The sequence below is a fragment of the Canis lupus genome, chromosome 30 (genome assembly GCF_011100685.1).
Source record: "Canis lupus familiaris isolate Mischka breed German Shepherd chromosome 30, alternate assembly UU_Cfam_GSD_1.0, whole genome shotgun sequence".
NCBI lineage: Eukaryota > Metazoa > Chordata > Mammalia > Carnivora > Canidae > Canis > Canis lupus.
This window is the reverse complement of record NC_049251.1, coordinates 37,545,658-37,569,253: the sequence shown is the minus strand read 5'-3', so window position 1 is coordinate 37,569,253 and position 23,596 is coordinate 37,545,658. Positions and strand designations below refer to the sequence as shown.

Sequence of the window (23,596 nt, the reverse complement as noted above, 5' to 3'; positions counted from 1 at the left end):
CAGCTTCTGCAAGGGTCTGCACTTGGCAGTGAGCACACACGAGCACACCCGTGTGCGTGGGGATGCCGGGGCGGGGGGCCGGGAGGGCACCTCGGGGCCACGGCGGCATTGGAGGTGTCCAGGCGGTTCCCCTCCCGGGAGGCCGAGCCGAGGAGGCCGAGGGCCAGGAGGGAGGCCGACCCCGGAGCAACGTGGAGGTCAGAGCTTGTGAGGCTCGGCCGGAGCCGGAGGGACCGAAGGGGACACGCTGAGCGGGGACCGGGAAGTAGAGGAGGATACATCGGCTCCCCACCCTCCGGTCCAGGGCAGGGAAGGTTCTGGACTCAGACCCCCACATGCCAGCACCTGGCAGACGCGGGGAGACCCGAGCTATTTTGTCCCTACCTCATTCCCTGATCTTTCCTTTTTCTGGAACTACTCTGTCCTCCAGACTCGGGGACCCTCTGGGGAGCCCCGGCTCCCGAGGCCAGCAGTGGGCAGCTTATTCCTGGGATTCTCAGGGCACAGGCTCCCCTGCCGCTGTTGGGGGTGGGGGGGCCCACTCTGCGGGCAAGGACAAGAACGGGGACTCTTACCTCCGCTGTGTCTGAGAGTCTCGCCCTCGCTGGCTGGGGAGGGGCGGCCCTGCTGGGATAAGCCAGCACTCAGCGTGGAGGGGGCTCCCTGGATGCTACCCCGAACTCCCCACCCCGGGTGTAGCCACTAGCACACGTCACCTGGAGGCAGAAGGTCCCAGGATGCCCCCCCCCCACTCCTACCCCATGCCCCATACTCTTCCTTCCTTCCTTCTTTCCAGGGCACAGTGGCCCTGCAAGCTTCTCCCTCTGCAGTCCTCGAGGGAGCTGGGGCAGTGACGGCATAAGAATTGCTCCTGCTCCTCGTGGGCAGGCCTCACCGACCCAGGCGGCTGCTCTGCTGGCAAAGGATTTCTTTCCACTGACGGCGCTGTGCAGAGAAACACTGGCCAACAACATGAAGCCAGTCAGTGTTGGGGCGGGGGGCAATTTTTTGAGACACGATCTCAGAAAGTTCTACAACCTGACCCAACATTGACCCTGGCCCTGGCCCCAGGACTGGTCTTGATCACAGAATTTTATATTGAGCCCTAAAAATCATTTACAGCAATTCTGCTTCACGGAGAGAAATTAAGCTCCAGAGAGGGGTAGTAAGTTGCTCAAGGTCACACAGCACATCAAAGACAGACCTAGACCCAGAATCCGTGCTCCTGTCTCCTGGCCTAGTGTCTTTAGATCTCAGTACAAGGTGATGTTTTAAAGCCAGGCTTTGAAGAAAAGAGAGGAAATGCCCAAGTGAGGGGGACCCTGGTGAAATTTTAATGAAAGACTCGTGGCCGCTCTTACTTTCTGGGAGCACGGGTGTCCTTGCCCGCTCCTCCCGCTGTGGTCGGGGCAGGTGGGGGCCGGCAAGGGGTGGGTTCTGCTCCTCACCCTCACCCTCTCCCTGGTGGGCAGGGAGGCGGGCACAGGCCTGGAGTGGGCATTGCCCCCTCTGCTCGGGTCCCTGGCGGAGCAGCAGCCGCTGCAGGAGCACGTGATGCCTCTGCGCAGGGAGGCTGAGAGGAGAAGGGGCATTGATCTTTCTGCTGCTTCAAAGAGAATACAAGCCTCCCTGTCAGGGCCCTTGATCAAAGGCTCCGCGGAGGAGGTTTCCTGTGCCCCCCCTCCCCCAGGTCCTGGAGGCAGGAATCGCACTCTGTGTCGTGCCTTCCTCCAGGCCCGGCTGCAAACTGGAGAGACCCCCTCCCTTCCAGCCTGCCAGGGCCCCACGGCAGCTGCCGGGAGAGCCGGAGTTCGAATTCCCTGCCAGCCTTTTCTCCAGGCAGCTCAGCCCAAGACCAGGTCCGTGGGAACTGCTACTATCCTCATGGCACAGATGAGAAATCGAGTCATCGAGAGGTTGAGTAACTTGTCCACAGCCACGAGACGGTGGGTTGGGAAATCCTCATTCTTAATGGAATCGGGTCCCCGGGAAGCCCCCTGTGTGATGGCAGAAGTAGGTTCCTTCCTCTGGAGCCGCTAGGTCACCTGGCATGTGGAGATCCCAGCAAGAATGAAAATATTCTCTGTAAGAAAGGGGGGATGGGCCCTGTTTCTAAAATGTCTCATTTCAGACATCTGGAAAAATCCAAATTTCTTACTTATACTTTGCCTCTCTGGTGGAACAGAATGCAGATTTTTCCTGCTCTTTCCCACCCCCCACCCCGCAACAGTACCCAACTCCATCTACCAGCAAATAGGACTCTCCCTTAGGTATGAAAATCCTTAAATGCTTTTTTATTAAATACAGTGCAAATTCTAAATTCCTTAACCTGGCATTCAAGGCTCTAAAAAACCTTGAGAGGCCACCTGGCCTAGTGGTTAAGAATGTGAGCTCTGGGACGAAACTTCCCAGACTAGCACCCCAGCTCTTACACCTCCTAGATTTTGACACATGGATCGTTTAGAAGTGTGTTATTTAATTTCCAGTAATTAGAGGATTTTCCAGATATCTTTCTGTTATTCTTTTTTTCTTTAAGATTTTATTTATTTATTCATGAGAGACACACACAGAGAGAGGCAGAGACACAGGCAGAGGGAGAAGAAGGCTCCTTGCAGCGAGCCTGATGGGGGACTCCATCCCAGGACCCCGGGATCATACCCTGAGCCAAAGGCAGATGCTCAACCACTGAGTCACCCAGATGCCCCCCCCTTTTTGGCTTTTTTTTAGAAAAGATTTTATTTATTCATTCATGAGACACACACAGAGAGAGAGAGAGAGAGAGAGAGAGAAGCAGAGACAGGCAGAGGGGGAAGCAGACTCCATGCAGGGAGCCCAACATGGGACTCTATCCCGGGTCTCCAGGATCATGCCCTGGGCTGAAGATAGCACTAAACTGCTGAGCCACCGGGGCTGCCTGGCTTTTTTTTTTTTTTTTTTTTTTTTTTTTTACTATATCTTCTTTTTTTAAAAAAATATTTTATTCATTTATTCATGAGATACACAGAGAGAGGGAGAGAGAGGCAGAGACACAGGCAGAGGGAGAAGCAGGCTCCACGCAGGTAGCCTGACATGGGACTCGATCCCAGGTCTCCAGGATCACACCCCGTGCTGAAGGCAGATGCCGAACCGCTGAGCCACCCAGGGATCCCCTACTATATCTTCTTATATATGTTTTTTAAGTGGTTGTTTTAGGGATTGTGATGCACATACCTAATTCATCATCATGATCTACTTAGAGTTCATAACTTACAACCTCAATGAAATATATGACCCTTGAGGCCATGTAGGCTGCCCCCGCCCCACACTGCAGCTGCTGTATGCAGGAAGTTTATATACACCAAAAACTCCATTAGACAATATTACCATTTTTGCTTGCAGCGGTCATGCACATTTTCAAGTACTTAAGAGAGAGAAAATAGTTTATCATATTTGCCTAACTATTCTCATTTTTATTCCTTTTCTTTTATTCCTAAAGTCCCAAGTTTCTTTCTAGTATCACTTTCTTTTTTCTTTTTCTTTTTTTAAAGATTATTTATTTATTTATTTATTCATGAGAGACACAGAGAGAGAGAGAGGCAGAGACACAGGCAGAGGGAGAAGCAGGCTCCATGCAGGGAGCCCAATGTGGGACTTGATCCCAGCACCCCAGGATCATGACCTGAGCCAAAGGCAAGATGCTCAGCCACTGAGCTGCCCAGATGCCCTCTTCCCTTTTTCTTTCTTTTTTTTTTAAATTTATTTTTTATCGATGTTCAATTTGCCCTCTTCCCTTTTTCTTAAAGAATTTCTTCTAACATTTCTTTTAGAGCTGGAAGGCTGTCAAAGAATTCCCTTGGTTTTTCTTCCTCTGAAAATGTGTTTTTTTGGGAGGGTACTTAGAAAAGATATTTTCACTGGGTATAGAATTCTGGGTTGACAATTCTTTCCTTTCATCACTTTTTTTTTTTTTAAAGATTCATTTATTTGAGAGAGACAGAGATATTGAGAGAAAGCACAAGTATGGAGGAGAGGAAGAAGCAGGCTTCCCACTGAGCAGGGAGCCTGATGTGGGCCTTGATCCCAAGGCCCTGAGATCATGACCTGAGCCAAAGGCAAATGCTTAACCTACTGAGCCACCAAGCTGGCTCCACCCACTTTAGTGATATTGTTCCACTGTCTCCTGACCTCCATGGTTCCTGATGAGAAATCTATAATCATTTTAATTCTTGTTTCCCTGTAGGTAATGTATTTCTTTCCTCTGCCTGTTTACAAAAATTTTTTTCTTTATCCTTGATTTTCATTAGTTTGATTAAGATGTATTCAGGTCAGTTTTCTTTGAATTTATCCTTTTTGAGAGTTTACTGAATTTTTTGCACTTGTAAATTTCTGTCCTTCCACCCAATTTGGGATATTTTCAGCTAGGACTTCTTCAAATCCCGCGCCCCCCCACCCCCCACACCAAGCTTTTTCTCCTCTCTGTCTGGGGACCCCAATGACATGAATGTTAGATCTTTTAATATTGTCTTATAAGTCCCTCAAAGTCTAGCCATTATTTTTCCAATCCCTTTTTAACCTCTATTGTTCAGATTAGATAATTTCTATGCATCTATTTTCAAGTTCACTGACTCTTTTCTTCTGTCATCTCCATTTTGCTATTGGGCCCACAGAGTGAGTTTTTATATTTCAGTTATTGAATTTTTATATTACAAAATTTAATTATGTAAAATAAGTTATAAGATTTCCCTTTGGTTCTTCTTGATAGTTTTCATTTTGTTCCTGACAGTTTCAGTCTTTCCATTCATTTCACAATCATTCTTCCTTACTTCTTGGATTATAGTTATAATAGCTGCTTTAAAGTCTCTGTGTGATAATGCCACCATCTGGTCATCTGGAGGCCAGTATTTATTGTCTTTTCCTTTGAGAGTAGTTGAGATTTCCTGATTTCCTTGGTTTTTCATTTGTAATTTGGGGCATTTTGTAATCAACCTTATTTGTTTCAGACCATGAGTCCTCACCTGCCTTTTGTGTTGAGTTAATTCTACACATTCACAGCTCAAGGATGAGTCTAGGACTTCACACACAGATTCGAGAAAATCTCTTCCCCAGCTCTCTGTGATTGCCCTTGCATTCTCTGGCTCCCCACCTCCTGGTTGTTGGGCTAGAACTTGAGTATTTGGCCTTTCCTAGTGTCATATGTTTCTTTTGGGTGCAGTGGGATAAAAAAAGAGGAAAAAAACACCAACAGAACTTTTCTATATTCCTCATAGGAGCCCCTTTTCTCAGCCTCTCCAATTGAGAACAGTTTTCTCTCAGAATTTAGGTCCTGTATGTTCAATGGTGCAGAAGTATAGCTTCATGACTGGGGCTCCCCTTGCTGCATACCCTGGACAGTAAAAGAGAAATGATTGAGATTATTCTCTCCATCCCATTCTCTATCTTGCAGGTCCCCTGGTCCTCCAGTCAGAAAGAGAGGGGTTCTCTTCAGGCTTTTTCTGTTTGTGCCCACTGCACAGATATGGGTTCAGGATCTCTAGAGTCCATGTTGGGAGGGATGGGAAGGAAGAAACCCAGGAATCACATTGCCATATTGGTCAATATTTAGTGTTTATTGCTTTGTCCAATCCACCTGCTTTTATTTATTTTTCAGAGTCCATTGATAGTACTGAATGTATTTGTTCTAGGGTTCTTACCTGCAATCAATGGGAGAGAGAGGATAAAGTGTGGTTACTCCATCTTAATAGTAACCAGAGGCCTGTAGACAAGTAATTTTAAGGAATAATTTGACTAATTTTTTAACAGTATTGCAATATTTAAGAGAATTTCAAAGTCAACATATTTATAAATTTAATTTATTAGATTTACAACAGTTTTTCAAGTATATGATGCAAAGGTTATGCTTGTTCAATTAGACGTTTAAGTTACTTAGGAAAATTAAATATATGAAATGTTCAAATGTAGTTGAAATTGTTTAAACAAGTTTAATTAAATTGTAAATGGCACTAAGGAAGTTTAGTGTTTCAACTTGAGTTGATAAAACTTTAATTGAAGAAAAGGTGAAGGTTTTGCTCTTATTATATTACATTTATAAATAGAACAGTAAGATTGGTAAGTGGAACTTAATCCTTAAGAAAAGCTCTGTTTTAAAATATGTATCCTTAGTAAATTGAATATTAATTTTAAAAAAGTAACTAAAATAGTATTTCTGTGTGCTCCTCATCACCCCACATACACACCAAAGAAGCTTCATTGACAGGGGCTTATGTCGTCCAGAGACAGCAATGTCACTCCTAGGCAACTCCCATTGTTGGAAAGATGTCTGTCTTTCTACCTGAAATCCATGGGTAGTGTAGACAGTCACAAGTGCTGAAGACAGATTGATGAGTTACTTTATTCCTCTGAGACTCAATTTCCTTATCTGCAAAATGAGAATGAAAAAGGACCTACCTCAAAGGTTTGTTTTGAAGATGAAATAAGATGATGTAGGTAAAGTGCATGTGTACATGCATCTGTGTGTGAAGTGCTTCACATAGAAAACTCCAGGAGTCGTAGTAGAAACAGGTGGCAGTAATAGTAAAAAGTGCTGCTGTTGCTGGTGGTGTTATCCTCAGAACCATTTCCCAGGGGCACCAAGCCTGGAACAGGGAGAGGCAAAGAGAAAGCCAAACTGAAGTGGGGTGCTGACAGTAAGACCATTGCTCCTATGCCACTGCATGGCTGCCCCTTCCCTGGCCCAGCCATTTCTGATGACTCAGACAGTTATCTGGTGGTGCCAGGGGGTGGTTGAAAGATGCAGATCTTTGGCCTCAGAAAGGCCTGTGTTCAGACCCCAGCTCTGCCTTTCTTCTTGGGTGGCTTGAGAAAGTTGTCCAGACTCTCCAAGCCCCCATTCCTTCACCTCTCCATGGCATGGAGCTGAGGGTCATGAACTCATAGGATGGATTTAGGTTTTAAATGAGTTCTTGTGCAGTGTCGAGCATGACACCTCACATGCGGCAGGCTTGTACATACACAGAGGTTAGCTTGCATCTCCACAGTGTAAGTTTTATTTCAAAGTGGATTCTTTGGCTGCAGGCAACCCAGTTGCCTACACTGACCCAGGTTATCTGGTTAGCTTGTCGACATCGACTCGCCTGAGGCCAATCAACAGGAGGCCCGTCTTCTAGTCATGGGCCTTGACACTTAGGTCAAACCTTTCCCCTCCCTGGGACTCGGTTTTCTTATCTCTAGATTGGGTACAAGAGTCCCCATCCTGCCCCCACTGTGCCCACATGGCTCATATAGCCTGTGGATGTGGAGGGCTTAGTTCTGAGGGGTAATTTGCCCTGAGAGACTCAGGAAATCTATGGACAGAACAGAATTCTTGGTCTCTTCTTACCCTGACAAAAAGCTGGATGCCTTGTGCTTCCAAGGGCTGGTGTTTGGCCTCCATTCCAGTTGGAGGGTGGAAGCAGGCAGCCACTTGCAAGCTTGAGTTCTGGGTCACCTGTACATCAGCCCTGGGTCCCCTCCTTTAAGCAGAGATTGCTGTGGCAGGACCAGATGGGGAACTCTTGGGGCATCAGTACTACCCTGTCTCTGCTCAAACTCCCCACAGCCACCATTGGCTCCCTTGCTGCTGGACTTCTATGCATGAGGTCTGTTCCTTAGATCCGGGACAAGCAGTGAGAACCTCCTCTGGAGTTTGGTTCTCTTGTGTCTGGGCATTGTGACCTGTGTTGGCCAAGCCAATGCTCACTTCAGTAGCATATGGATCCTTGAAGGTCATATCGAGCTCTCCCCTTCCTCCAGAAAACCCTCCCAGCTCCTCTAACGCACACCACCCTCTTCCTCCCCAGAAAGTCCAAGCCAGCTCCTGCTCATACTCTGTCTTGCCCTGGACTCTTACTGTTCTCTGAGTGGCCCTGTCACTTATCCATATCCCAGGTGGAGAGCTTCTAAAGGGAAGGCCCAGAACCTCCTTCTCTAGTTTGCTGACAGCCTCATCCTGGGATGGCACAGAGGACCTCTGGCTGCTTGGGGGCCCGTGAAGGAAAGCATGGCAGCAGGGACAGAGATCAGGTTCTGGCTGTGCTCCTCGGAGGTTTCTTTTTTGCTGCAAAGAGGTTGCAAAGGAGGGGCATGCCCCACAATGAGGCCCAAAGCACATTGGGACCACTCTCTGGTCTCAATAATGCAAACATCTTGTGTGTGTAGAGGGCCTCATTGATTTAAATTTCTCTCATCTCATTTAGCAGAATGGGCTTGATGGCTTCTTGCCTGCAGAAGAGATAACCAGGTATCCTGGTGTTCAAGACAGGTGAAGTTCCCAAGGCACCGAGGTACCAAGGTCAAACACCCCGACTAGAAGCTCTCGTTCAACTTCTAGCCTCTTAATCTCTGTCTCTGACTTGCACTGAGGTGGGGTGGGAGGCGATGTGGGAACCGAGCAGTGTGTGAACACCACCCACAGCCTCTGTGTGCTTACTTCAAGGCTTCTCTGCCAAAGAGAGGGGCAGACAAGGAAGGAGGAGGGCAGACAAGCAAAGCTGGAGACTGCATCCAGTCTGCCCCTCATCACCTGTGGTGGATGGTACCTGGAAGCCTTGAGGGGCTGGGCAGATGTGGGTGCAGACCTGGTGTTCCTCCACCCTGAAGCTCCAGCCCCAGCCATAGACCCCATGAACTTATATCCCATGTTCCTTCCTGGGGTCCCAGGGAGACACATGATGTGAGCATCTCTGGAGTTTCCCCAGCTCCATAGAAGAGCCTAGAAGTAAGGTTGGAGCAAGCAGCGACATTGGCTAGAGCCTGTGATCTAGCTCCATGGCCCCTGCCTCCCTTCCTACTCTGTAGCCCAGAAAGCTTTGCTCTCTAGGCAGGTACCAGGCTGGCTCTCTGGCTTCTAAAATCTCTCATCCTTATTTATGGTAAGCTGAGGTGTAAAGGTCTTCCCCTCTCCAGATAATTTTGCACTGGCTTATTTTCCTCCTGCCTTTTCTCACTTGACTCTAGCACAGGAAATACAGTCAGCATTCCTTCCTACTGGCCCAGCAGAAGCTGCCGGGAGAGGAGCCTTTGTGGATGTGTGTGGATGTGTGTGTGTGTGTGTGTGTGTGTGTGTAAGACAGAGGGAGAGAGAGAGAGAGAATGAGAGACAGAGAAAGAGACAGAGACAAACAGAGAGAGACTGAGAGAAAGAGAATTTCCTGAAGACAGGCCAGGCCTCCCCTATCAGGCAGGCAGAGACCAGCCTTGCCCAACAGATCTTTTAGGAGAGGGGACTCCCACCATCAACGTTTCATCAGTCCCACTGGCAGGTTCAGGAAGTGGAGGATGCTGCGGTCAAAGGAAGCCAGGCCAACTCATTAGCCATGACCGTTCAAAGACTTGGGCAGAGTTGCCAGCAGGCGGGAAGCTCTGACATGGTGCTGTGAGGAGTGATGGGAGGAACCAGGCTGGAGCAGGCAGCCAGAGGGCTAGACATATAGGCAAACCTCATAGATACTCAGCATTGGCAGGGAGTGGGGTGATGAGTCAGCACAATCCTTTATTATGCAGATGGGGAAACTGAGGCTCAGAGGGGGGCAGGGTCCGGCTAAATGCTGCAAAGCAAGACAGAGGACTAAAAATAGGCGTTTAGATTTCAATTTAGGTTTGTGGTTGTTGTTTTTAATTTTTTAATGTAGTTATTTATTTATTTTAAAGATTTTATTTATTTATTCATGAGAGACACAGAGAGAGAGGCAGAGACACAGGCAGAGGGAGCAGCAGGGTACCCTGCAGGGAGCCTGATGTGGGACTCAATCCCAGGACCCCAGAATCACGACCTGAGCCAAAGGCAGATGCTCAACCACTGAGTCACCTAGGTGCCCCTATCGTTTTTTTAAAATACAAAATATCTTGTCATGTTGTCCCAAAATCAATAGCTAGAAAATGTATTGATCTCAATGTTCTGACCACTTCCCAGACGCTTCTGGGTACAAGGCCATGTGCTGAGGCTCTGGGAGATTTAGGATTACATGGGAACTGCTCCTTCAATGGCCAGGCAAGACCCACTTATTTGGGTTGATGACTGTGAAGGAGAATGTGTCTCCATAAAGCTACAGGCAGTGCACAGTGGAATGAGGGGAATAGTGACAGACAAATGGGGGGATTTTCCTTACTTTACCTTACCTCATTCCCAAAAGGTTTATGGTGGCTGTGAGGCTGTGAGCCTCAACAGCTTTCCAGGGTATGGACCTGACCTTGAAGGGTAAACAGGATCCAAAGGGGACAAATGGAGACAGGCATTCCAGAGGCAAGAAGCAGGTTGTACACAGATCTAGGACAGGTGCAAGGCCTGGCAAAGCCCCAAGGGTTGGAATTGGAGGGGTGGTGGATGGCACAGAGGGAAGGTGGACCCTGTTGAGACTCCCTATTTGCCCACCACCCCACTGAGGGCACAGGTGTGGATGAGCCTGCCTCCCCACGGGCTGATCTCTTTGTTTGGCCTTAGTCATTGGGTTGTCACAATGATGCTGCTAACAAACTTCTCAGAATCAGTGACTTGAAATAATGAGCATTGAGTTGGTCAGCAATTTAGGCTGGGCTCTGCTCGGTGGTTCTTCAGTTCTCAGTAGGGCTTGCCCCCAGCCCTGGGGTTGGACTGGCTATTGGCTGACCCAGGCTAGCCTTGGCTGGGGCACTAAGATGGCTTGGCTCCACTTCAATGTATTTTATCTTCTAGCAGGCTAGCTTGGGCATGTTGTCACAGGGATGACAACACACAAGAAGGCAGGTTTTGGAGCGAAAGCCCATTTTATTTTAAAATTTTTTTAAAAAAGACTTTATTTTTAAGTAATCTTTATGCCTAACATAGACTTAAACTTACAACCCGAGATCAACAGTCCGATGCTCCACCAACTGAGCCAACCAGGTGCGGCCGGGGTGGGGTGGGGGGGGACCCATTTTAAGCTCTCTGCTTGGGACCTATCTGCTAGCATCCTATTGGCCAAGGCAAGTCACATGACTGGCCCAGAGTCAGGGTTCCAGTAGGTGGAGAAAGGCAGTACAAAATCACATGGTAAAGGGCAGGGATCCCTGGACGTGACCCAGTGCAGTCATTTCCATCCAGCATTGGCACAAGCATCCACACCCACTGCCCTGGAGAGCATAGCATAAGCCTCCTGGGCCTACTTCAGATCCTGTCTTCTCCGGGGAGCTCTCCTTGTTGACCTGGCCCTCAGACTAGCTCAGCTGCAAGGGCTCAGGTGGTTGTATGTGTGTGTTTGTAACCGTGTGAGTGTGCATGTGTGAAGAATGGGGTGTATTGGGTAAGCATCTGTTCGTGTACATCTGTGTGTATATGTGACTGTGCGTTGGTGTGAATGCATGATAAGTATAGCTGAATGTGTGCATGCACGTGTGGATGCGTGTGTGTGTGTTGCTGCCTCAACCAGATGGTGGGAAGTGGTAAGGGGCTGCGTGTTTCTTCATCATCTCCGTTGTGCTGGGCTGTGGAGAACGGAGGTGAATCAGCCAGGTCCCCAGGTCTCCAGGAGACCCAGTTTTCTACAGAAGACACTCCTGCCAGCAGTGACAACCCAGCATGGCAAAGACTAGGACACAAGAGCACCGGGCACAGAGAGAGACGAGGGTAGCACTGGGCCCTACCTGGCAGCCAGAAAAGGCTTTCTGAAGACGGTGAAGCCTGAATGGCGTCTAGAAGCTCAGCAGGGGAATGAGCACAGCAGTAGTTTAGGAAAGGTTGGGAGAACCCGTTCCCTGCTGAGGGAATAGCGTGACAAAGGCCTAGTGATGCAAACAGGTGGACATGTTTGAGGAATGGCTGTGGCTGCGTGTGCTTAGGTCCAGGAGGTATGCTGGGGAGAGTAGGGATAAGCCTGGAGAGGTCAACAGGGGCTTGTCCCCACACCTTGGGACGAGGGACTCTGAGTTAGACAGCTCGTTCTAGGGTGGGTAATGCAGACCAGAGGCCGGAAGACGGTGTGTGACAATTCAGGGGTTGAGAGGAGGAAGGTCTGAATCAGGCAGAGAGAGTGGAACCAAGAGCAGTGATTTAGAATCTGCAGGACTTAGTGACCTGTGAAGTGTGGTCCCCAAGGCAAAGATGTTCTAGACCTAGGGTTTGGCGGCTAGAGCTGAGGGCATGGTGTTCCCCTGAGGTCTAAGAGGTGAGAAGACTTGGTGCCGGGAGACTGCCTGCTGGTTAGAAGCCAGTTAGACATGCGTCAGGCCAGTTTGGGAATGAGGGTCCCCAGAGGTCAGGGTCCTGGACTCCGGGGCTGGGCCTGGGCTGCGGATAGGCTCTGGGGCCCTGTCTCCACACAGCACCTGCCCAAAGCCCCCAGTGCCAGGGCAGCACTGCTCTCCCCTCTTAAGCAGCCTGGCACAGCCTGTGTGCCCCCGCCTGCTTCTTCATCGGGCACATCCTGACACAACAGTGCTGCTGACAAAGAGCAGAGGGATCCGAACATGCCACCAAGGGAAGGAGGCATCAAAATGCTTTCCTAGACCTGAGGTCTCTCCCCAGCTCCAAAGCCTGCTTCAGACACCCAACTCACATCACAGGCCTGGGGGACCAACTGATCACTGGAGAGGCCCCGAGTCAACTGTTCCTCAGCTAGGTGGCTTCAAAGCTTAGTCCCACCTATCACCTGAGAACCTTTGCCATCCTCTCCCCTGAGCCTCTGGCTGACATCCTTTGCTCCCCCCAGACCTCTGGACCCTGGGCTTTCTTTTAGAACTTGTCATCAGTTGTGCCCACCCTGGCCCAGAGAAAGGGCTTCTCCACTCTGTCAAGGGCACAGGTCCTTGTCAGGCTTGAGTCTGGTTCGGTGGGTCAGCGGCCGAGGTTCTCCATCCTGAAGAGTTGTGTCTGCCTCTTAAGCAGCTGCTAAAGACAGGGAAAGCCCCTGGATCTGGAATTAAGAGTTCCCTGGGGGAAAGAACCAGGCTCTGTAGGTCTTTTTTCTCGTTTATGGGAAGGAACTGGGTTGGAGAACAAGCCCTGGCCATATCATCAGGACACCTGGATTCCTATAATTTGACATTGGGAAACCTCATTGGGCTTCTGCTATAGAATGCGGCTAAAACCCTCAAAAGGCTGGTCTATGAATTGGATAAGGTAATGCATCTGAAAATGTTTAATTGTGCCTAGCACATAGTAGGTGCTAATTTAAAAAAAAATCAAAACATCTTAAAAACTCAGTAATGTACTAAGAAGTTACCATGTACCCCTATTCCTACTACTCAAGGAAGCCCCAGAAAGGAAGATCCTCGGGGAGAAGGACCTCAGAGAGTTCACAGGTAGGTCTTATTAAATATCATGATTCCACACCCTTTACCAAAGAACACAGGTCAAATTAAATCCGACCAGCAGGTACCAGAGTGGGAAAGCTCAGGACACAAGGATACAGGACAGGTAGCTAGGGATGCAGGAGCCGGAGCAGGAGATGGTGGTGTGAGCTAGTGATTAGGAAGGAGGAAAGTAAGCAGAACCCAGCAGGTGAAAAGTTTGGAAGGCTGAGAGGATGGATGGGTAGGCATCCTCATAACCCCAGCATGATGCTGGCCATGGGCCATGGGAAGCCTGTCTTCTGGAAGAAGAGGCTTTGGTCTATGAGTACTGAATCTCTTGATAGACCAAACAGTCCTACACTGCAGGACCTGGCGCAGGTCTCCTTGGGGCCAGGATGGTGGAACAGCATGGCCAGGGACCTCTCAAGCATCCTGGAAATTCCAGTCTTTTTACTGCTGGAATGGGAAGCCTGGGCAACATAGAAACTGCATGTGGACCCAGGGGGTGGCTAGAGTGTGAATTCTTTCCTTTGCCTACAGAACCCAGCCCTGCAGTTGCTGGGCAGGGGGAGCAGGGCTGGTCAAGATGCAGGGAGTGGTGGGGAGAATCAGAGAAAGGCAAACCACACCCCGAGCTCCTGGGTGCAGGGGCCTGCATGTTGCTTCTTTCCCAGAGCACAGCCAGAGCCTGGCCCAGTGACAATGAGTGTTGGTCCAATTGTTTGATAAGAGAGATATGAAATGAGATATAGTCACAGAGACAGGGTGATAGAGAAACAGAGAAGCCAAGAGATGAGAAGACATGTATACTCAGGGAGAAAACCCTACAGATAATGGGAAGGGAGAAAGGAGAGAGAGGAGAAAAATAAAACAGAGCAGAGACAGAGAAGGAGAGAGAGAAGATAGTGTCTTCACCAGTCCCAAAATAGCAGCTGCTGGTGCCGGCAGCCTGCCCTGAGATGGCCCCTTAATTGGGGCTGAATTCAGCATTCTCTGAGCCCAGCGCGGGTGTCACAGGATGGTGTGTGCTGGGCCAAGGTTGTCAGAAAAGACCCAGCTGGAGCTGGAGTGTGTACTGCGTGTATGGCTTCCTGCCCTGGGCTCCCCACACCCTCTCCAGCTCCCGTCCTGCACCCCCAGCCCAGCCCATGGATGCTGTTCTGAGGGGAGGCAGCCCCTCTGGGGAGGTCAGGACCTCTCTTGCTCCCCTGGGGAATGGGGAGAGGAATGGGGCTGAAGGAGCCGGGAGATGGCGGAGGGGAGTGGATGATCATTGCATCTGGGGAAGAGACGGTGTTTGGACAGTTGGATACTTAGTGCTGTTATTTTAGGGCCGAGCTACAGTTTCACAAAACTCTCTTAACAGGCTGATTTGTCTGCCCACGTCCTCTCTTCCAGATGCCAGCACCCAGTTGTGTGGCCCAAGCAGCCATAATTTAAGGTACCACCTCCTCTCCAACCCATTCCCCTATTGCTTCAGAAGAAGGGCTGGTCCCGTGTCTTAAGGGAGCACAGACTTTGCTCCAGCCAGTTATAAAAGGAGGCCTGGCTGGGCTCCATTTCTCCTTAGGATAAAATGAAAATACCTGCTATTCTTCATGCCACAAGGAATTTTCGTTAGATGTCAAGATTTTTCCAACAGCATGAGAACCAAGACCGGCATTCAGGGAGAGTTGAGTTGCATGACCAAGACCCCACTTCCCTGCTCTATCACGTGGGAAATTCAAAACTTTTTCTACAGTTTAATCACTACCACATCTGTGCTTGTGATGCTTGATGCTGGGTTAATTTAAAAATATTAATTGACAATTAGTTGGAAAGTGTCCCCAGACCCAAAAGAAGAAGAGAAGGTGATTAATATTTGTATGTCAGGCACTATGCTAAACAATTTCCCTTTGTTATGTCACTTCATCCTCATAACAGGCCTGCAATGTTTTTATCATCATTTCTGCTTTCAGATATGGGAACAGTAGCTAGAAGAGATTAGGTAATTTGCCCAGGGTCACCTAGCTGGTTAGTGGAAGAGCTGGGACCCAAACCCTGATGTGCTTGCCTTCAAGGCCCATTTTACTATGCCTGGTGACCCAAGGACATGAGGGAAGGCCTGATTCTAGAAGCAAGGCCAAGAACTGCCAGAGAGAGTGGAGTGAGTACTCTTTTAGGAGATTTGGGAGAAATTGATATGCAGGGCAGCTCTACTCTTGGCTGGCCTTCATCCACGTAGTCAGATGGTGGGCAGAAATGTCAACAGGAAGCCTAATCCCAAGTGGCCAAGACTTTAGAGCTAGTGTAGGTTGGGTTCACCTGGAAGCAGGCTCTGACGTGATTAGTATGCAGAAAATTTATCAGGGAGTAGTCTCAGGACCGATGCTTGTAGGGGAGGGTAGTAGGAGAAAGTGGGCTGCAGCACAGTCTCAGGGAAGGCCTCCACTGATTTCACAGGAGCTGGGAAGCTCGGATGATCCTTCAGAGCTGTCTTGAGCTGGGGTGAGGAAGCTCTCTGTCATTGACCAGGCATTGGTGGTGACTGCAACCGAGGAGTGGGTGTGACCTAGGACAAGGACATTTTCTTCAGTGGAGGCAATTCCAATAGAGAGCAGACAGATGGGAGCCATCAAACAACCACTTCCCAGCAGCTGGGAGAAAAACCTGTAGGGGCCATCTGTGTGGCACAGCACAGCATCCCTGACAAGGCTCCTCGGTGATAATGGTAGGACAGGTGGGGCGAGGGAAGACCAACTTCAGGAGAGACAGAAACATCAGACATAATATAGACCAGGGACGAAGATTTCCTAGGGACAAGGGTCTTATGGATTATGAGAGAGAGGGAATGAAGCTGGGCTGAGGAATTCTGGAAAAGAACCTCAAGCTTGCCTCTGTCTCCTGTGTCAACAATGCCCGACAGAAAAGGAGCCCAGGAAATCAAAGCTGAGGACAGAGCCACCTCCCGGCTAACACATCCTCCAGAAGGACCCTGAGTGCCTAGACCCGTGTGGAGCTACAGTGGGTGCGAGGGAAAGAGGACAGAAGGGAAGGACAAGGAAAGGACAGGTTGGTCCTGTCTCAAGGCATTCACATTCCGGCTGGGGGTGCAGCTTCACATGTGGGAGCCGAGAGAGCAGCACACGGTGTGCTCCCAGGCTGTCTTGGATGGTTCTGCCAACTTTTAGGGTAAATTAATTCAGAGGAGGAAGCCAGCAAGGTGGGAAAGTCAAAGAGAGATCCTCAGAACAGAAGAGACTCAGGAGGAGCTTTGAATAATGGAGGGGAGTCAGGAGAACAAGGATCTGCATTCCTGAAATGTCCTCTCGCTTCCCTGCCCTGCGACCATGGCGGAAGGGAATCATTACTCACCCAAGGTTGGTTTAGCTCCAGATTAAGAGGTGACCCAGAGAAGCACCCCGTCTTCACTCTTGCCCTTGTAAACCCTTGGTCCTTCCAGGCGCCCCGGATCTGTCCATGGTTCTGAATCCCAGGGCGCTGGTCCAAGCCTCACCTTGGGTGGATGTTTCTCCTGCAAGAAAGTAGCAGGATGAGCTTCCTCGTGTGGGGTTTGGGCATGGGGGCTGCAGCCAATGCCAGATCTGCCCCTGGGCAGAGCAGGGCAGGATAAGCAGATGTTTTTCCAGCAGATTTTCCAGTTGTGAACAGAGCACAGGCGTTGCCACACGCTTGGTGTTTATGAGCATGTGGGCAATTTAAAAGTGTGCCCTCAAGGGAGCTCATCTCTGGTGACGGACCCAGTCTGTGTCTTGAGGATGGTGGTGGTAATACCGAGTACACATGTGATAAAAGTATAGAATGATATACACAGACAAAAATGAGTGCGTGCAAAACTGATAAAAGCTGCAGAAGGTCTTTAGTCTAGTTAATGATATTGTGCTACTGTTAAGGTCTTGAAATTGCTATGGTTATCCCCATGGTCCCTCATACCACTGGGAGAAGCTGGGTGATGGGTACTTGGGACCTTTCTGTACTATTTTTGCAACTTCTTGGAGTCTATAGTTATTTCAAGATTTTAAACTCAAAAAAAAAAAAAAAAAAGCCATTGTACCAAGTGGCTGGTCCTGCTTAAGGGCCTCTTATTAACTATCTCTTCTTCACCCGATATATATCCTTTCGGGGCCCAGCTCAAGTTTCTCTTCCCCAGGAAGCTTCCTGATTACCCATGTCCACTTGTTGGTTTCTAAAGAACTTATGTTTTCGGGGAAGCCCGGGGTAGCTCAGTGGTTTAGCGCCGCCTTCGACCCAGGGCGTGATCCTGGAGACCCGGGATCGAGTCCCACGTCGGGCTCCCTGCATAGAGCCTGCTTCTCCCTCTGCCTGTGTCTCTGCCTCTCCCTCTCTCTCTCTGCATCTCTCATGAATAAATAAATAAAAATCTAAAAAATAAAAAAATAAGGAACTTGCATTGTGAACACACAGCCAGGCTTCTGTCCTATGTGGGTTTGTGTATCTCTTGCCTCCCCAACGGTGCTGAGGGTTCCCTGAGGGTGGCGGTTGGCTCTTCTGAATCTTCTGGCTCCTTCTTAGATCCTAAGGATACACAACCAGTGCTCAACAATTCCTTGGTTGATAAAGATCTGCTTCCCTTAAGACCCAGGCTCTTTCAAGTCCTGAATTGCCTCCTACTTGCCCGAGCTCCCATAGAGTCCAGCTCGGTGGGAGCCTGTCTCCGCAGCCATGTGAGGAAGTGGGAGAACACTGGACCTGGAGCGTGAGGGCCACTGCACCAAGAACCACTTGCTGAACATCCTCATCATCACAGAATCTAGTGTGCATTGCATCAAATCTTCACTAGCACCCTGCAAACAGAGAGCTGCACCCCACTTTATGCATGAGAACAGGCACGCACCAAGAAGGGGTAAATAACAGAATTGCAAACCTGCTTCTGTTTCCCAGCTTTGCCACATATAAATCAGGTAAACTTGGGCCAGTTGCTTAGCCACTGTGATCTTCCATTTCCTCACCTGTAAAATGGGAAGAATAAGACCTTCATCACAGGGATTTTGTGCGAGGTAATGAAGTAACTTATTGTGTTTGCTCTTCTGTGGTTTCCTTGGAGGCAGAGCCAGGACTGTGTGTTCACAATGCAAGTTCTTTATTTTTTTATTTTTTAGATTTTTATTTATTTATTCATGAGAGATGCAGAGACAGAGAGAGAGAGAGAGAGAGAGGCAGAGACACAGGCAGAGGGAGAGGCAGGCTCCTGATGTGGGACTTGATCCCGGGACTCCAGGATCACTCCCTGGGCTGAAGGTGGTGCTAAACCACTGAGCTACCCCGGGCTTCCCCGAGAACTTAAGTTCTTTAGAAACCAACAAGTGGGCATGGGTAATCAGGAAGCTTCCTGGGGAAGAGAAACTTGAGCTGGGCCCCGAAAAGATATATATCGGGTGAAGAAGAGAGTTAATAAGAGGCCCTTAAGCAGGACCAGCCAGTTGGTACAATGGCTTTTTTTTTTTTTAAGTTTAAAATCTTGAAATAACTATAGACTCCAAGAAGTTGCAAAAATAGTACAGTTCGTTGAAGTAATCAATGAATGCATTAATGAATGAAAGAATAAACAAATGCTTGCAAAGTGCCCCTCAGTTCTGAGCACGGCGTGGAGCTCTGTAAATGTTAGTTCCTCCCTACTTCCCTCTCCATTGCAGCTCAGGCATTCCTGGCGTGAATTGCCATCCACACAATGCCAGGACAGTGGAGAAGCCGCTGGTCCCTTCTGGTTCCAAAGGAAGGAGAATATGCCCCTTGCAGTTGGGGAGTTTGGGCATGGAAGGAGGCCTGGGGGCCCCTGTGCCCCTGAACTCATTCTCAGGCCTGTGGCCAGGCAGGACCAGGAGAAGACTGGTGCAGACCAGCAGCCTGGGTGGGGGGCCACTCAGGGGCCCTTTTCAGGGTGTTTAAAGAAAGGGCTCCAGGGGCTTAGCCCACAGCCCCAGGGTTCTCCCACAAAGTGACCTCTCATGAAGGTGTCAGGAGATCCAGGGAGGGCTGTGGGACACCCACCTTTGGAGGAAAGGCAATAGGGCTTTACAGCCCCTGTGTGCCTATCCCTCATGCAGAATCCTGGAATCCAAGCTTGTCAGGGGTGTGAGGAACACTGTCATTAATGCAGCTTCAGACAGGGACCGGTCCAAGGCTTAAAACACCCCCACCCCAACTGCCCCGGGCATAGGAGCCTTCCCTGGCATGATCCCTCACAGCTTGCCCTGGTGGGAAGAACAAGAACAGGCCATTCCAGCATTTCTGGGATCCAACGTTGTCCGAGTCAAGCTGAAAGAGCAGTGAGGTGGTAACTTCATAGCTGAAGGTTCCATGGCCAACTGTTTTCACTGCGATGGTTGGGATAGAATCTGGCAATTTTGGAGGATTCAGGCTGATAGGTAAAACCCTCGAAGAGGGGTAACTCAGCCACAAAATCCATACTAAGGTGTAAATGATTGACATGCTAAGTTCTTCCCTGTCTGAACAATGTTGGTTCCAAATACAGACCTCTGAGAGGTCATTCCATGCATTGTTGCCTCCAGAGCTGTTCGGTCAGGTGGATAGGCGGCACATCCCTAATGCTCTGTCTTCCCTACACCCCAGCCTTCCACCCTCTCTCTGACCCTGGGAGTCTACATCTCTAGAGGTTTCTGGGTTTAATCCATATATCCCTTCGATAGAATCCCCATCACTCTGCCCCCCCCCCCCCAGGGATGGGAAATTGGACCAGTCGTGCAGGCTCCACCCCTTCTGCTTATTCCTAATTTCAGGACTGAAAAGAATGCCTGACACTAAGGCCCTTCCCATAAATCCTCCCCTGTGGTTGAACAGGTATGGACTAATTGTCCCATTTTAAAGATAAGGAAACTAAAGCTCTGCAGGTCGTGAGAAAGGGACTTACCTAAGGTCACACAGGGAGACAGTGGGCAAGACTGAGTGCAAATCCCAGGACTCCTGTCCTCCCCGCCCTCCCCGGCAAACACCAGCTGCAGTGGCTTCCTCGGTCCCCTCCTCTGCCTCCAGTTCTTCCAGCTTGGACTCGGGGGTCTGTCTTCAGGGAGAAAGGGCTTCTGTCCTCAGGAGGCTCATGTTAGGGTGTGCAGACAGGGGTGTGATGCAGGGAGAGGTGGCGAGGCGGGGATGAGGGGCTTGGAGTAGGGAGGCTAGGCGGGGCCCGGCTGGTAGCCCACCGTGGGATCAGGGGAGTGTCAGTGAGGGGACGAGAGCCACTGAGGCTTCCGTGTCGGTCCACCCTCTGGCAGACATTTGCTCTTTGTGTTCAATCACCCCTCACTCAGCAGAGTCCTCCAGACACCCAGTGCCCCTGGCGAAGCTCAGTGCTTGTGTCACCAGAGGCCAAACGCTCTGCCCAGGTCCCCCAGCTGTCCCCACGCCACTTCTAAAGACAGGTCTCTAGAGGGAACCTGGACCCCATCCTCACTTCCCTCCTCCCAGCACCATGGCCCAGGCCCTGCCGAGCACCGGAGCGCATCCTAACAGCAGCAGCCTGCCCTAAAGACTCCCAAGGTCTGCAAGGGCCTTGATAAGACGCAACAGGCTGAACTACGGGAACAGGGTTTGTTAGTGCCAGCCATACTCTAATCTTGCCCCAAGGGTCAACATTTTTTCTGAAATGTTAATGGAGTGAAGGCTCAGGCTGGTGAAGTCCAATCTCAGGACAGAGTCAGGGCTTCGTGATAAGAGTTAGGGGTTAGAAGGTGTCCCAAACAATGGCACAAACCTGGTCTCTTTGGTTTCGGAAAGCAGGGAAAGACATATGGCCCTATCCACATGGCTTCGCAGTAAGTGCTTCTCTTTCCCCACCCTCCCTTGGGATCTAGTCCCCAGCCCAGTACTGTGGGAGGTGGAGGAGGCGAAGACCCACCATCAAGGGGCTCCATGCTCGGGGAACCAGATCAATCTCACACAGGAACCACTTCACAAGCACATTAGTTTCCTGTGGTTACTGTAACAAATTACCAGGAATTTGGTGGCCTGCAGCAGCGCACATTTATTTTCTTATGTTTCTGGAGGTCCAAAGTCTCACAGGGCTAAAGTGAAAGTGTTGGCAGGGCTGTATTCCCTTCTGGAGGCTTTAGGGGGAGAATTTGCTTCCTTGTCTTCTCCAGCTTCTGCAGGCCGCCTGTGATCCTTGGCTCATGGCGCCTCTTCCATTTGCAAAGCTAGCAATTGGGCAGTTGTTCTCATGTGTTAGTCTGATATTGACTCATCTGACTCCCACTTCCACTTGTAAGGACTATGGTGATTACATCGTGACAACCTGGACAGTCCAGGACCATCTACTTAGTTTAAGATCAGCTGACTAGCAACCCTAATTCCATCTGCAAATTTAATTTCCCTTTGCCATATTAACATAATATATTCACAGGTCCCAGGGATTAAGACGTGGACATCTTTGGGAGGCAGGAGTAGCTGATGGGATTATTCTTGTCCATCACACTGATTCATTTTTTAAAATTAAAAAAAAGATTTTTTATGTATTTATTTGACAGAGGGAGAAAGAGGGAGAGAGAGCCAGCCAGAGAGCACAAGTAGGAGGAATGGCAGAGGGAGAAACAAGCTCCCCGCTGAGCAGGGAGTCTGATGTGGGGCTTGATCCCAAGACCCTGGGATCATGACCCGAGCCGAAGGCAGATGCTCAACTGAGTGAGCCACACGGGTACCCCCCATTAGGCCAATTTAAAGAGAGCATCTACCAGTGGGGCTCAGGCTTCCTTTGGGAGCTGGAGACCTGGGTTCTCATTCTGACTTGCCCACTGACTGGTGTGTGGCCCTGGACAGGTCCTTTCCCTATTGTACCTCAGCACCCCCTTCTGTAGTCAAGGAGGATGAACTAGATGATGGCTGTACTAATTTGTGTAAAGCTGGGCTCTGAAACACACACACCAAGCCACACTTTAGTGGCTTTGAGAAAGACAGCAGGTATGTCAATCCAAGATGAACACCCCAGGTGTATGGAGGCTCTGCTCCATGTGATCATTTAGGGATTGAGATTCTCTCTCTCTGTCCTGTCTTGGGGCTTTGCTATTCAAAGTATGTTTTTTGAACCAATAGCATCAGCATCACCATGGAACTCTTTAAAAATTCAAACTCTTGGGCACCTGGGTGGCTCAGTCGGTTGAGGGTCCAACTCTTGATTTCAGCTCAGGTCATGATCTCAGGGTCATGCAATCAAGTCCCACACCCAGCTCCATGCTGAAGGTGGAGCCTGCTTAAGATTCTCATTCTGGGGCAGCCCTGGTGGTTCAGCGGTTTAAGCGTCTGCCTTCATCCCAGGGCATGATCCTGGAATCCTGGGATCGAGTCCCACATCGGGCTCCCTACATGGGGCCTGCTTCTCCCTCTGCCTGTGTCTGTGCCTCTCTCTCTCTCTGTCTATCATGAATAAATAAATAAAGTCTTTATTTAAAAAAAAAAAGATTCTCATTCTGCCCTCCCCTTGACTGCTTGTACGCATGTGTACTCTCACTCTCTCTCTCAAAAGATTAAATTAAGAAATTCAGACTCTTAGTCCTCATCCGCAGAGTTAGTGAATCAGAAACTCCTGGGGAGGGTGGGGAGCAACCCATGATCTAATAATACCCAGAGGTAATTCTGATGCACACTGAAGATTAAGAACCACTGTTCGGGGCATTGTACTTATTTGCTTGGGGGCAGCTGGGTCACAGGCATGTTTGAGTTGGGGTTCATGGGAGTTTGGGCTTATGGTAAGGGAGCACGGTGGAACACCCCCGAAGGTTCTGTGGGCCGGGCTGGAAAGAATACATACCACATCCACTATTGCTGAGAATTTGGCCCCATGACCACACTTAGTTGCAAGGGAAGTTGGGAAAGGTAGCCCCTAGCTGAGTAGCCACATGGCTAACTACTACCCTTCCACTATGGAAGAGGAGGAGGATGGATTTATTTTGGCATATAACACAGGCCTCCCCTGATCACCTGAATGCACCCCAGAGGGGTGTCCTCATCTAGTTCAACCCAGCTCTAGAGTCAGTGACTTCAGTTTCCCGGGCATCCTGATGGTGGCCGTGATACCAAGGTCATTCTCCAGTGTGGAATGAGAGTGAGCCAAGGAGGGAGTGGAGAGAATGGCCTTACAAAGTCTTGGCTTGCCTAAGTTTGAGTAGGCAAAGATTGGGGTGCAGAGACCACGTTTAGGATATCAGAGATACTTTGATCTGTCACAAAATGCCGGAGGTTTTCAAGATATCCTAGGGGGACAGCAGGATGGGGAGCACGCTTGTTGCCGCCCCTCCGCCTCCATCAACACCATCAATGCCAACCAACACTTATGGGGTTGATTCACCACGTTCCACTCCTTAGTTTTATG

The 23,596-nt window shown here is 49.6% G+C and overlaps 1 long non-coding RNA gene across 1 annotated transcript; it reads right to left on the bottom strand.

Annotated features, from left to right (window-relative positions):
• Positions 1-5,566: 5,566 nt before the first annotated feature.
• On the bottom strand, positions 5,567-10,397 carry LOC111093414. Its single transcript, XR_005381389.1, has 4 exons — positions 10,132-10,397; positions 6,424-6,611; positions 6,213-6,307; positions 5,567-5,669 (listed from the first exon to the last, which is right to left on the bottom strand). It is a non-coding gene; the product is annotated as an uncharacterized LOC111093414 (long non-coding RNA).
• Between the last annotated feature and the right edge of the window lie 13,199 nt (positions 10,398-23,596).